Raw genomic sequence first — 15,083 nt, 5'->3', positions numbered from 1 at the left:
AGCGCGGTGGTACTGTGGTAAGGCACGATGCTACTAACTCCAAGGACCCGGATTCGAATCCGGCTAGGTAGATCATTGTTATTCTTTAGGTATGAGTCAGCCCAGTGGGTATTGGAGTCCTCCTGAGGTCCACCCAGTCTCATAAATTGGGTACCCATTGGGTAAACATGGGGTGGCCGAGCGTGATTCTGACCAAATCACCTCCTTGTACAACCGTAGGTCTACAACATCTAAACAGTACTTTCCTACAAAGTAATATGATTTTCAACGTTTTTGATGTATGCTATCAGTGAAACTTTGCAAGCGAGGTTGCTTTTTTAATGACGATTAATGAATTTTCAAAAATTTTGCCAAAGTATATAATAACTCCTGTACAAATTCAAAGAAAATAGTTATTCACACCTAATGTATGACTTTACGGTTATCCATCCAACCTCTACTAATCGCTATGGCACTGATCTGCACATAAAAGTTAAAGAACCTCAACAGAAGGGGTTAATTTGTTAAGTGGTCAGACCGAGAGTTGCTGCATAAGTTACTAGTTATGATAATAATAGTTTTAATAATTTAATAACTAATAAATTGGATGATCGGCCCATTTATAGACATATTGCTTCGAACACCAAAAATCAACAGTAAAAAACTTCCGCACACGCTGAATCTAACTATTTTCTAACACATTATTTACCCATGATTAAAGAATTAACATATCGTATTATGTATTTCATGTTAGAAGAACATGTGTCATACAGGAATATAACTCAGAAACGCACTGCTGGAGGTAAAGATTATCAATTTCTGTTTTAAACGTTTTTTTCAAGATGATCTTTTAAAAGACTCGCTTGTATTTCCTCCTCATAATTCATAAAAAAAGGTGCTCGTATGCAATTTTATAAATAATATATGTATTATATATGAATCTATTGTATATTTTATTTCTTTTGCTGAATTTATATGACAAATATAGTTGTGACTAAACTTATTTTTCAGATAAAAAATTAAATAAGGCTTTGGTCAGGGTCCCCGCAGTTTTTTAAAACGCTAACACATGTAACCATACTTTTGATCACTTGCCAACGATACAGCCACAATATACGTAACAAATGTTAGGGCTGAACCAATTCGGGAGATGAGTAAGAGGAGCATTAGGAAGAGGACAGGTGACCACACACACCGACAGAAATCGATTAGAGGAGCAGATGCAGAAGGTCATTAGTGGCCCGCTTTTAATTAAAAACAATTTGTTTTAGCCCGTGCCATATGTCCACAGCTCGCCCGGTTTCGGCATTTGGTAGCCCGATCCGCCTGCCAGTCCTGCAGCCAGTGCGTCAGCAACCTTTCAACGTAATAAAACATTAAATTTAAAAATTATTTAACCTAAGTAAGTAAAACAATATATCTTGATCACAAAAGAGTTGGCAATATTTCGATAGCTTATGCTATTGAAAATCTCGGTAATATTGACTAGCGGCTATCAATACATTCATAAAACATTTGTGTGGTTCCTTATCAAATAATCTCATAGCTGCGTTAGAGGCTGTTTTTAAATCTTTGACATAAATCACTTGACTACAATAGGAATTTCTGTTTACCCAATAAAACAGGCAACCGCCCCTTTTCTCCCCTCAGAAGTGAAAATAATTTAAAAAAAAAAAAAAAATTTTCAGGAAAATAATTGTAATAACTAATAAAGCACTGCTATAATTGTCTATTATTTTTTCAAAATTTTTCTTTCATTCACCTTTTTCCTGCTGAAATGTCACAACCTGAACGCCTATTGCTTGCCTCCCCATTCTAGTTTTGGGGAAACAGAATTGTAGTAATTTCTTATTCTAATAATTAATAGTAATTTCTAATTCCTATTGTAGTATAGTTCTTATTCTAATAATTCTAATATTAATTTCTAATTCCTATTGTAGTAATTTCTGTTTACCCAATAAAACAGGCAACTGCACCTTTTCTCCCCTCAGAAGTGAAAATAATTTAATAAAAAATTAATTTTTTTCAGGAAAATAATTGTAATATCTAATAAAGCACTGCTATAATTGTCTATAATTTTTTCAAAATTTTTCTTTCATTCACCTTTTTCGTGCTTAAATGTCCCAACCTGAACGCCTATGGCTTGCCTCCCCCTTCTAGTTTTGATCCCTGGGCTACGTCCTGGAATCTATCCACATCACAAAAACCTGTATAGAACATGATTTAAAATACAGTAAATTCTCTAAAATATAAGTCCTAACATATCTAGTAGTTAAAGTATTTCATAAACCACAGATTTCTTCAAATTATCAAGAAATTAACATTTTGACAAATATCATGAAAACTACTACTCCTATTAAGATAAACTGTATGCACTACTTTATTGTACATTCAACTAGTTTTAATTTGAGTGCTAACACAAATCTCAACGTCAAAAATGAAAATCAATTCAACTACTAAATTTTCGTTATGAAATGTTTCTTTTTAAAAAAATGTATCTCGGGTACAGTAGTAAGCAGTTCTATTAGGGCTCATATTTTCTCTACTCATTTACTCTACTTTATAAGATTTTCTATCAAGTTTTTTAGTGTTGTCAGTTGTTATGGCCGCTCTGAGGGAAAATATTTGTTTTTTCTAAAATTAAGAGAGTGTGCATCTTATATACTTCAGTATTACTGTAATGACATTTACTGCACCCTTGCATAGTAAAGGTAAAAACTAAACTATTTTCAGAAATACCACAATTTTTTTTAACTTAAAATAAAATTCAAAAATGAATTTTTCGTATCTTCGAAACAAACACTATTTTCGCAAGTGCCATGCCCTTACTGACAGACTCTCATTTCTTCAGCATTAAAAAAATTCAAAACTATCAACATTTTCTGCAGATATTGTCCATTTTTTGTCACGATCTCTCGGACATAGACTTAGTGAACCCTTTCGGTGGTAATCAAGTTGTTAATGTATATTATAATACACATATAATATGCAAATATTGTTATAAGTACAAAATAATAAATGAAATTGGAAAAAATGGATTTAGGAATTACCAAGTATATAAGGTTAGACCCGGTAGTAAGATAATTAGAAGTAAATAATTTATTTAATTTAATACGTAAAAAAAAATTTCAAAATTTAATTGCCGGTAGCTCTCCCAAAAAATGTATTTTATACAGAAATATTTTTAAGCACTTCCCGAAATATCCGCTGGTTTATCAGTAATATAAATAGCATTTGATGAAAAAAATAGTTCATGATTATCTCTTTACTAATTTTATTTTTAAGTAATTTGAAATTAAAATAAATTATGAATGTATATGATTAACATTCATAATTTATTTTAATTTCAAATTACTTAAAAATAAAATTAGAAATGAAATAATCATTAACTATATTTTTCATCAAATGCTATTTATATTACTGATAAACCAGCGGATATTTCGGGGAGTGCATAAACATATTTCTATATAAAATACATTTTTTGGGAGAGCTACCAGCAATGAAATTTTGAAATATTTTTATTTTACGTATAAAATTACATAAATTCAAATATAATTTAATTTTTTTGTATGATACCAATTGTTTATGAAACGATGTTTTTAATCCGTAACATTAAACAATGACCATAACGGAAAAGGAAACGGCAAGCGGAAATCGCATGATTTACAAAAATAAATGGTGCCTTCATTTCAACATCATCACCTCAACAATAAACGTGTATCAAAAATTGGAGCATTGTATTGCCCGTGTTCACGAAGATTTGTTCTGAATCTAAAAGTGAAGATCAGGTGAGAGGAAAACCATGAAAATATAAAAATTTACATAAACATGTTCCTGCAACTGATTTATTTATGAACTACATAACTTGTCAGCAATTCTATGGACGCTGTTATTATAAAAACATATATTTTTTTTTAAGGGGTGAGGAGGTTATTGAATGTAAAGAGTAACGTGTATAACTAAGAACTCTAGGAATCTTGGCTTTTCTATTAATAAGATAGGCTCTTCAATTACCCTTTTACCATATAGACAAGTTCAAAATGACAGTTGTCTCATTGAGAGTCCCGCTAAGAGAGGCCGATTCGTAGCGTCCTTTATTTATAGAGGTGGAAATTATAATTTTAAAAATTCCGTGTTTATGTGTTATGCATGTTACGATGCTTATGGCTTAAAAATATCAGCTGTATTGGTTTGTATTTGAGTGTTATTATCTTTATCTTTTTTTTTTTCACCGATCCCTCTAAAATAGCATGACAGAACATGAATTAATACATTGTATTACGTGAGAGAAACATTAATCAAATTTAATACAACCTTTTTCTACCATTGGTACTTAAGAGTCCAGTGAAATATTCATCTAAAGTTTTGGTAAGACCATTCTGAGAGAACTTTATTTAAATCTTTGAATGTGAGGGGCCTCTGCGTGATGTTTGAAAAAATAATAATAATTAAAGGAGAAAAATAATAGATAAATAACAATAATAATTAATAGACAGGAGTCGAAAAATAGTAGGGGAGGGGAAGGAGGTACAAGAGAAGAAGGTACTTAAGGTAGGGTGAAGTTGATTGGGTTTTTGGGGCCTTTCCTACCCTGCCATCTCGCAGGAAGGAGGGATGGGGTAACTGTCCCGAATGATTAACTTTAAGGTGTTTCTAGATATTATAAATGTGATCAAATATGCCATGATTATCAGATTTTGACATTTATGCGTCTCAATTTGACGCTCTTTCTAAAAGTCTCTTCATAACTCTCCTATATGTCTCCTAAAACAATCATTGGCTTATTGAAATTTAAAAAATCAAATTAGCAAGTAATTTATTTATTTTATTTTTATATTGGCTGAAAGGTGTTTGCTTAGCAGCAGGTTTATCGTGTAAGGTGGTAATATACAAATATAATTGTGCCTGTCAATGATGTAATAATTTTACTATGAAATTAATATAATGGCTTAGTTATCATTACTGAAAATGTAAGTGAATTTAATTTTCTTTAATAGTTTCAGGAAAACTAGAAAATGAAATACATAAATGACAAAAATTGGAACAAGAAGATATTAATTCAAAGGAAATAATAATATAATGCATATGCAGTTTTTAATATTTAATAAAAACTAATTCAACGAAAATGACGATTCTAAGTTGTTGGGTTTTCCCAATTTCTTATAATAATGTAAAGATGTTTTTTAGTTGATTACGTAATTGAGTAAATTATTATTCGTAACGAATTGTTTTACATACAAGTGACCTTCAATTAAATTAAAAAACGAAACCATGTTTCTTTCAAAACAGATCTATTTTGCAAAAAAGAAAAAAGGTGCTAGTTAGGATAAATCGTGAGGAACCACCTGTCGTAACCTCGCCATTTTCAGCAGATACCTGAAATGGTTGGCAGTCCTTAGCGCAAGGTTCTGGAGCAAAGAATTCACAATAATGTAACATCTGGGCTAAGATATTCAAATGGCTGATTTATAAGGAAGAGATATAGCCTCAGGAGAATTAGTTCCTCAGAAAGAATTCCTAAAATCTCTTACAATTATTTACGGAATTTTATTTCACAATAATTGTATCAGATGTAAATTGATATATCATATTAATGTTACATCTTCTTGCACTTACTGTCTACTTTGAATGATTCTCTCTCCTGGGAGAACTCAGTACCTCAGACAGACGGAACAGTCTGGGAGGTAAAAGAATGAAGTGATCGTTAGAGTATAACTTTCTCAAGAGCATAAACGTCGTAATGAAGAGAGCCCTTGATAGCCGATTACCGAGGGGATGACCGCCACGACGTCAATAATATTCTGCGACTTGTGAGCGGTCATTAGGGCCTCATGTTCTGCCTGCGATCAATCAGCTGGGCTAAAGGTCACTCTGATCACGACTATACTCTTCGTCGGGCTACGGTCCCAGATTCCTTCCTCAGGGTCTGTCAGCCGTAGTGTGCAGAAGATCTTATAGGTCTAAAAGAATATCTCATATGGATCTGGAGAAAAGTATAAGTAAAAAGATCGGTGCGCGCATCACACAACTTTCACTTACCATCTTAGAAGGAAATAAAATCAATGAGAATAACAACGACCTGTTATTAATCATTACTCTATTGCCCACTGAATAACCAATTTAATCAAAATCGTCAAAAGCCGTTTTGGAGAAAATTGAAAGAAGAAATGAGTAAAATCGATTATACCGATTACTGTACAATTCCAGTATACCGATTTTATTGAAGAATTTGCTGTAACATCCCATGGATATAACCCTATGATATCGATGATGTATAGACATATCATTCCTAACTCTTGTATTGCCGGAGGCCGGTATATAGGCCTTTGCTGCACTAGAGAAAAGTGAAAAAAAAAAGAAAAAAAAAAAAGGCAATCCTTCCAAGAGGAGACATATTGATAGTTTAATCGGTCAATATTTAAAAAGCGCAATGAGATTGGAAACCGGCGTGAAACCCTCCACATCCGTAGTAGCCTTGCATATCCGACTTCTCAAACAGACACACAATTGTTGCAAGTAGGTTGGTCCGATATATAGGGCCACATCTTGAAGCTCTTTACTATTCACATCTCGAGAAAACTCTATCCAAAAATAAATTTATACGTTATAAATGGTCTAATTTCATTACGAGAGAATTAACATCAACACTAACAAAAAATTGTTTTTCCACAACAACTTAAACATAAATGAAAATATGACTTATCGTTTGTAGATAAGCTTAATCCTCTTGAGCTCAACCAAATACGCCTTCACTACACAAAAAATAAACACTAAATCGTGGGGAACAGTAAATGCTTCCTTGATCGTTGAGCCGTACATTTCGTGGCAGTAACGGTTCGAAAAGCATCAATTTTGTTATTGCAGTTACAAAATATATTAGAAATGCAATGTATATACTTTTTAATAAATGGTCTATATAAAATTATGATGTGAAGATGAATTTTCGTATTTGTAAATACATATAAAGAGAACTAAATTTTTATTTTCTTTATGATCACTTATACATTTATTATTTAAATAACTTTCAATAAATATAGAAAAATAGTGTAATTATTTTAATCTCTATTTCGTTCTTAATAGACTGCTTTTTGAAATATATAAATATTGTTTTTGTTAATGTTCAGTCGGTTTTATTCGCACAGGCATCTCTTTTTCTTCCGGAACTAAACGGGGTAATTAATATTTTATGATTATAGTTTATAATTTCAGTTTCATACGAGTTTTCTTTTTTGAACAGGACTATTCACACACACGCCCACCATTTTACGAGACTTGGGTATTCATACTCAAGGAATCCCAAAACGTCCCGTCGAAAACTCAAATTCAAAATTTGCTCGATCGGAACTCTTCACTTTTCAATATATAAGTGAAATTTAAATAAAATTTTCTTACAATTACTTTTGTATTTTATCAAATTTTAAAAATATTGTTTTACCAACCGAAATAATTAAAAGACAACAATGGTTCTGAAATACACTCGGGGACTCACAAATCAAATAAAAGTTACATGGAGAATAATGGGTATAAGATAATAAATAATTTTTTAATCGATAAAATGTGATGCTTTAAATGTTGAGGAAGTATTTTTACGAGTTAAACATGATTTATTTTGCTTAACTTTAATTTGTTTTGCCTTTTTTGTTTTATTGTTTTGCTAGTATTTAATTTCTCTATATATTTATTTTTATTTGTGATGCACATAAATTATTTTTATCATCATTATTATTTATTCCATTTAATAAAATATTTAAAATTGATACCAGAATTGAAATTGATACCTCGAACTTACTTCTTCATTTAGCCTAAATCGAATGAGTCATTTTCTCAACATAGGTGTGTTGAAAAAATACGTTCCACGAAAGTAGAGGATGAAACCTGAATGATATCAAACAAGTACTGGAAATTTCATCGAAGTTGGATTAATGTTTCGATCTATTATGTCCGAATCAAAGTTGACTACAGACCGACAGATACGAAACCAAATTTGTTCCTTGATGTTTAACGTAAAATGCTAGTAAAATTTTCGATTTTGTTGACATAAATTTTTATCATTTCTTATACAAATACAAAGGTTGTATTAGCCCTTCGGTAACTGGGTATCAAGAAAAAAAAAAAATTTTTTTTATCTTTACCTCCCATTTTTTCAAGAATATTAATAAATGCGAAAATAAAAAAAGAATTAATAATTAATAAATAAGCACACAGAGGTAGCAGCCTATGCAGATGATATCGGGATCTACGCCTCCAGCATAAGTCCGAAGGTAGCCCTGAAACAAGCCGAAAATGCTTCTGCTACCATTGTAACTGCATTCAAGAGGGACGGCATCATGGTGAACCCTGCGAAGACGGATGCCATAGTCATGTCCTTTCTGAAGGGCAAGAGAGGCAGACTCCCCCGGTGGTTCATAGTGGACGGCGAAAGCCGAAGGATCTCGAACACCATCCCCTACCTCGGCGTGACACTTGACAGGCATCTTACCCTTCTCCAGTCACGTCGGGGAGAGATTCAAACTGGCCCGGTTGAAGTCCTACATGCTCTACCACCTGCTCACTTCACAGCAGGTCTCACTTCGGCTCAAATTGAAGATTTCTAAGGCAATCATCGCCCAACTCTGCTCTACGGTGCCCCGCTCCTGCGACACCTCTTCAAGACCACGTTGAAAAAGCAGCAGAGTTTCCAGGATTCCCTCCTTTGGCGAATAGTCCGAGAAACTTCACTCCAAAGAGCCAGGAACAGTGCTATCCATGATGAGCTCCAGCTCCCCTCTGTGCTGGGGTTAGAGGCCATAGGCACATCGAGTTTTTTATTAGGCTGAAGGCATGTGCTTACCCGCTGTTTGGAGAGGTCGCCCCTCCACCAAGACCCGGGAGGTGGCAAAGCACTGTCCCTTTGGTCAACGTCCTCGCCGAGGGAAGGGCTTCGGTTTCTGCAGCCTGTCATCTTAATCCCTCTCCCCTTTTATCCCTGAGGAAGACTTCATCAAACCTAATATTATTCTGAAATAAAATAAAATGTAGTGGCTATTTTAAAATCATTTTATGACGAAAAGCATTTAAGAAGACTCATCAGACTGAAGAATTAGAAGAAACGTGGACGAAAACTATGTTCATTAATATATTAAGTTTTTCTATAATTTAAATTAAGTATCAGACCTCACACGGCTTCTTTAGCTCTGCCGCTCCGTAATTCTCAGCGTCTGCTGGCTTCAGATGCACTTGCAGATAAACGCATATATCTCGGATAAAATCGGAATTCCAACAGAGACACACATATGTCGTCGTTTATACCTATTTAATTGTTTAATTTAATGTCTTTTACATGCCCTTACAATATACCAGTGAGGTATAAATAAATATTAATTGTCGACAGTAGAAAATAAGCATAAAGAGCGGAACGTTTGAACCAGAGAGGAACATTCAATTTGCCGGACTGAGAAGTTGTAAGACCGACATTACCCAATAGGCTGTCAATGCTTGTCAAATCGTTAATTAGAAATCCTTTGAACTGGGCCGGCTCCTGCCTCCAAACACAACTGTATCTCAGGATTGATTTGGCGGCTATTGCTTCACATCTTCTTATTTATTCAGATTAATGACACAATATGCTAATTTATTATTTTTTGATGTTATGATCGGCAATATCAAATGTAAACGTCACTCGAACCTCTGCAACTTTATAATGCAATTTCATTAAAATAATTGGTAAATGTAAGTTTTAATTTAAGTAACAATAACAGAATAAGCAATTAGGCAGTGGTACATATATAATGTTTTTTATACCTTAAAGAAACTATCTATTATACATTTTTTTTAATGATTTCAATCTTTTACTTTTTCAGTGCTATGCAGTCTCGCCGTCGGAAAAGTTTGTTTGTTTTTGTTTAGTGGCGCCAAACTTCATTGGTCATCAACGCCACTTATATTTTATTTAATTTTGCTAATAATCGTTAAATTTTATTTATTTTTTAATTTGATTATTTATTATCTTATTTTTTTTTTCCTTCCGACCAAGGTATATTTTTGTCAGTAAATTTTGTGATTTTAAAAACTGAAACACCAATTTTATTGCTTTATCATCGTCTCCAAGGGTTTTTGAGATATCTTGGTTTAGTCCTTAGCTATTGAGGTGTGGTGTGAAATATTGGCATCGTTGGAAAATATGGCTTATTGTTAGATTGTTGTTGCAATACTGGCAGTTCGGAGGCGTTTCTTTTTGAAATAAGATAGGAGTAGGTGAGCCTCGTGTGACCTATTCTCAGCCTGGTCAGTACAACTTCCTCTCTACGGCATTTGCGACTGGAGTACCCCAGGGCTTGAGATCCTTTTTAATAATTTTTAATTTATTCATTGGGCTTTCGTTCCACAAAGATTGTCATTTATCTTTGACTTCCTTTACGAGAGGCCTACTCATCTCAGAGTAAAAATTGCTTTACCGCGTCCCGGAAGCGCGAATGCTTCTCTTGCAGCGTGATCGGCTAGTTCATTCCCTGCGATTCCTACGTGGCTTGAAACCCATATAAATGGAACTGACATACCCAGATTGTGTAGAGTTTTTAAGTGAAAATGGATGCAGAAAATTTTCGGATGCTCTGGATACATACAATCTAAATCCGTCTGAGAAGTGGAGAGAACCCAATCCGCTGGATCTGGGCTCGCAGAGGTCACTTAAGGGCTGATTGAAAAATCTATAAGGAATAACATCAGGTACTTTATTTTATAACACTATGGCTGCATAACGTAATTTATTAATACGGATCTTGTTAATAAATAATGCCCGTACACGTAATGTTTATGTCTAGTTCCATAAATGTCGAAAAAAAATTAAATATTCATAGATTTGAGCCACAGAATGGACAATCTGAGATTTTAAACACTTAGCGGAAATTGTATAAGATTTTTGGTATAACAGCTTTATCTGTTAGATATAGTTATACTACCTTATATTCAACTATTTAAAAGTATATAATATCAATACACTCGTTAATTAATTACTATTATTATTTAGTTTTAGAACAGAATGGCTTACACTACTTTTGCCTTCAATGGTTTATATTTTGGTTAGTTATAGCATGATTTTTCAATTATTTACTATCATTACATCTAATATTTACTTTTGAAACATAACAAAAATTTATTTAAAAAATAGAAGCCACAATAATACTAATTAACATAAATAATTAGGGGTATATTTATTAGCATGTCTATATTGTATCTTCAATCGGCCTACTAGGAATAATTGATTAAACTAGTATTTTACCTCATTTATAACTTAATGTAATATAATGTGACCTATTAAAGCTGTTTACTATAAATTGAATTAAAATATATTATTCCTCATATAAACAAAATAGCCTCAAATGTGAGGTTATCTGTTATTACGAATACTAACCCTAGTCTTATAGCTTTTAATATTTATTAACATTTTAATTATTTTTAACTATAAATACTTATACCTTGAGTGCATAACATATCTGTAACTTGGAACATTAGGCCAACTATTACGTCTACAAATGTTGGAAATAGAAAAACTGCTCAATCATCGTTAGGACTTACATTCTTCCATCCCTTAAAAAATACAAAAGGCGATTTATCAACGGCCTTTTATGGCTTAATGTGAAATTAAATTCTACATACAGTGATGTAATAACCTGAAAATAGTTATATTTGTAATTAAGTTCGTCTGATTCTGACGTACAGATATTTAATATAAATGAAAAAAATAAAATAAATTAAATAACGATATGAAGAGGGATCATTGGAAGTTAGTAGGAGAAGACCTGCAAGTCACCAATTCTTAAGCGAGGCAGTAGGCAGTTGTTCTGTAGGCCTGACCTAGTTGTTAGCAATTAATATTTTTTTTCCTATATATTTTTTTTTTCGGTCTGGAACCGTTGTTGGTTTTTTTTATCTTCGTCCTTCTCGGGCTGGGGATTAAACCCAATGGATTGCCCAACTGCTCCAGTGCCTCCTGTATCTGATATAATTAACAGGGCCTAGATAGCACGGTGAGCTATTTTCCGTTCATACTGTTAGCCCTGATATTTTAATTCAATACCAGTCATGATCTACGTATTCATAAAGATCTCTTGTTGATTGAATGCATAATGGCTTAGTTTTGTAACGAGGTACCAATCTTATGAATAATTTATTTAATAGCTTTATTTTCTTATTAGAATAAAACCGAGACACGAAACTTCTTATAAGAAGTTCAAGACACATCATGATCAACGCGTCATCATAGTATTCGGTCACTTTTCAACATTTCGGTGAATATTGCATGTTGGAATCTGGTTAAACAAAAATGTAAAATTTCGTATCGTTTTGACCAGATTTACCAACTTTCAGATGCGTTGGAGAATATTTCCTAGGAAATTGCTCTTTTTCTAAACATTTTAGGAAAATTGAGCTCTCTAAATTGCGTTTATAAATAATGTTAAGTATAAATAACCAATTTGATTGATTTAACCTAATATACACAGTTTGAAGTCAGTTCTCTAATCTTAAATTTCCCAGCTTTTGTGGTTTTCAAATAATTGAGCAATTATCATCCCTTCGCCTTTTGCCCTCATATAGCGATTGGGTCATAATTAGGGACCAGTTGTGTATGAAGTCAAGGATTTTTATTTCAGACAAAACATTACTGGTTTCAAAGATATAAACAACCATGGTTTCCTTTCTGGACCAATAAAATTTCAAATTAACTTAGAAGTAATTAGATTAATGATTAATTATAATTATTGTTTGAGAGTGGGTTATATCATTATTAACATTCACAGTTTTGATCCAAATTACTCTCGACTTTTATTCTCAATAGCTCTCCAGCGTTTCGGCCCTCAGGCCATTTTCAGGAGACGACCTATAATTTTTTTTTTTTCTATATTAATTACATTATTTTCTTAACTGCATATTGATATCTTTGGCTATACCTTAAATATTGAAGTCTTGTTTTTTTAAATCTTATTTGCAGGCTAATTGCCCATGTCACATCTTTAAAATAAATTAAATATTAAAATAACATCATAACAACTTCAAAAATTGTTTTAAAATTGATTACTTACTTATATAACTTTTTATATCCTAAATTTAAAAACTTTTTTACACAAATTATCTTCACTTTTTCACTTGTAACCATCATTTATAACAGAACCTTCCTTCAACAGGTTAGGACTCTGTTATCACCTTATCATTAATATTATTTTTTTTTACATTTAATACAATTTAATTAACATTCGATTTTAATTCATTTGCTTATAACTTAACATTTCTTAAATCCATAATTACTATATTTTTATTATGTATGTATTTTTTATCATACATATACCCTTTATGCTTTTATATGTGTATATTTATTATATAACATCTGTAAAATTGAAGGATTTGATCATTTATTTATTTACCAACTTTTTTTTATAATAATTATATATTTATTTTGCTCAAAATTTCAGAATTATGGTGGTTTAGTCCTTTAGAATCTGATTTGAAATTTACTGTATAATTTATATTTTTTGAGGTGTAAATTGATTCTCCTTACTTTTTCAAAAATAAAATCATACATAAGGACCTTAATGTTTGTTCCCTATGTTACCGATCTAGCCCGAACCAGATATCACTCCTTCTATTATAAACTCCCTAATCACTCAATCCCCCTAGTTTCTAACCTTGCATCCTCTTCCATTCCTGACAATCCTCCGAGGCGCCTGAAAAGAAGATGGCCACGGGACCAGCTAATGTAAAATGTCCTTAGAGTGCTACCAATGGGTAGTTTATCTACACGCCTGTAACACTCCAACTTTAACTTAGATCAGATTTACTGAATGTATTATAATGTACAGTTGTAAATAGCAATAAATAAATATTAAAAAAAAAAAAAATTGATTCTAATATTTTTCCTCTAAAATTATTATTTTCTTTGTGAATGACCTTGACATTTTCAAAATCAAAATCATGATGATTTTGAACGGCATGTTGTACCAATGCTTTTTTCTTTGGGTACTTTTTTATGTCATTCCCATGTTGGTACATCCTGTCTTTCATATATTGTTTAGTTTCACCAATATATATGGCTACTTAGAAGTAATTGTAAACTAATTTCTATAAATGAATTTAAATTTAAAACTATTTGAAGAAAAAAAAATGGAAAAAGTTTACTAATCTTTAGGGGTCATGCCTAATACGCACATTTTTTCAAAGCAGAATCCATATTTTTTTAGGTTATAGTCTTCTAAAGTATTACTGGAACCTTACTTAAAATTTAAAGGATTAAACTGCTGGAATTTTAATATGTAACAATTATATCTATGAAGATATATAATCTTAGATTTTGAAAGGAAACATATTTTTACTCGACTATGAAGTCCAGTGCCAATGTAGCTGTTAGTTTAAGTTCATATATAGAAACATATTTACAATAGAAAGATCTTAATATTTTTTAATAAATAGGCTGGACATAAAAGTAGAGACATAAGGAATCAGAAAAAAATTTAAAAAATAAAATTCTCCAATTCAAAACCATAATATTCAAGTTGAATAGAAAGATTTATTAAATGTAGATATATTAATAGGGATCTAGACGAATAGCACACATGCATAATGATATGTCCAAAGAGATAATGCCTGGTATAACTTAATATTGATTTGAGCTAAAGGGACAGATGAATGTATCAATAGTGAATAATATTGATAAACAATGTTTGTTATGAATTTTAATTAAATGACCACATGACAAAATTTCGAAAAAGTAATGGATATACTTATCAATGAGGTAAAATTGAGTATATTTATTTAATCGTATACGTAAAAAATTGTTGAAATTAAATTAATTGTTATAATTGTGGCAATATTATACTTGAAAATTTGGAAACTCGCAACGTATTTGTACAAACAAATATAGAATATTCATAATATTCTAAAAGGAGTTAATATTTCACCTCAATATCTTGATAAAAAGTATAAACAACTTCCTAGGAAATAAAATTCAGTAGAATTTTTTTTATATAGAACTTCTTATGTTTAGAATTAAAAAGTTACCACTTTTATTCTTTTGTTTCTCCACACTCTTGTAAAAAATTCATTAATTTTGCTGTACAAGAGGGAATTGTGGTAAG

General features: G+C 31.8%; 1 long non-coding RNA gene across 1 annotated transcript in view; it reads right to left on the bottom strand.

Annotated features, from left to right (window-relative positions):
- LOC106689227 (uncharacterized) overlaps positions 1-13,099 on the bottom strand; it is a 44,209-nt gene extending 31,110 nt beyond the window's left edge. Inside the window, exons 1-2 of the long non-coding RNA XR_001344399.2 lie at positions 13,038-13,099; positions 11,433-11,544 (exon numbers count right to left, since the gene is read on the bottom strand). This is a non-coding gene — a long non-coding RNA (uncharacterized lncRNA). The remainder of the gene's footprint in view (positions 1-11,432; positions 11,545-13,037) is intronic.
- Positions 13,100-15,083: the final 1,984 nt, after the last annotated feature.

This window comes from Halyomorpha halys, unplaced genomic scaffold, assembly GCF_000696795.3.
Source record: "Halyomorpha halys isolate HHAL.00 unplaced genomic scaffold, Hhal_1.1 Scaffold1307.1, whole genome shotgun sequence".
Classification (NCBI taxonomy): Eukaryota; Metazoa; Arthropoda; class Insecta; order Hemiptera; family Pentatomidae; genus Halyomorpha; species Halyomorpha halys.
This window is presented reverse-complemented; position numbering and strand designations above follow the sequence as displayed.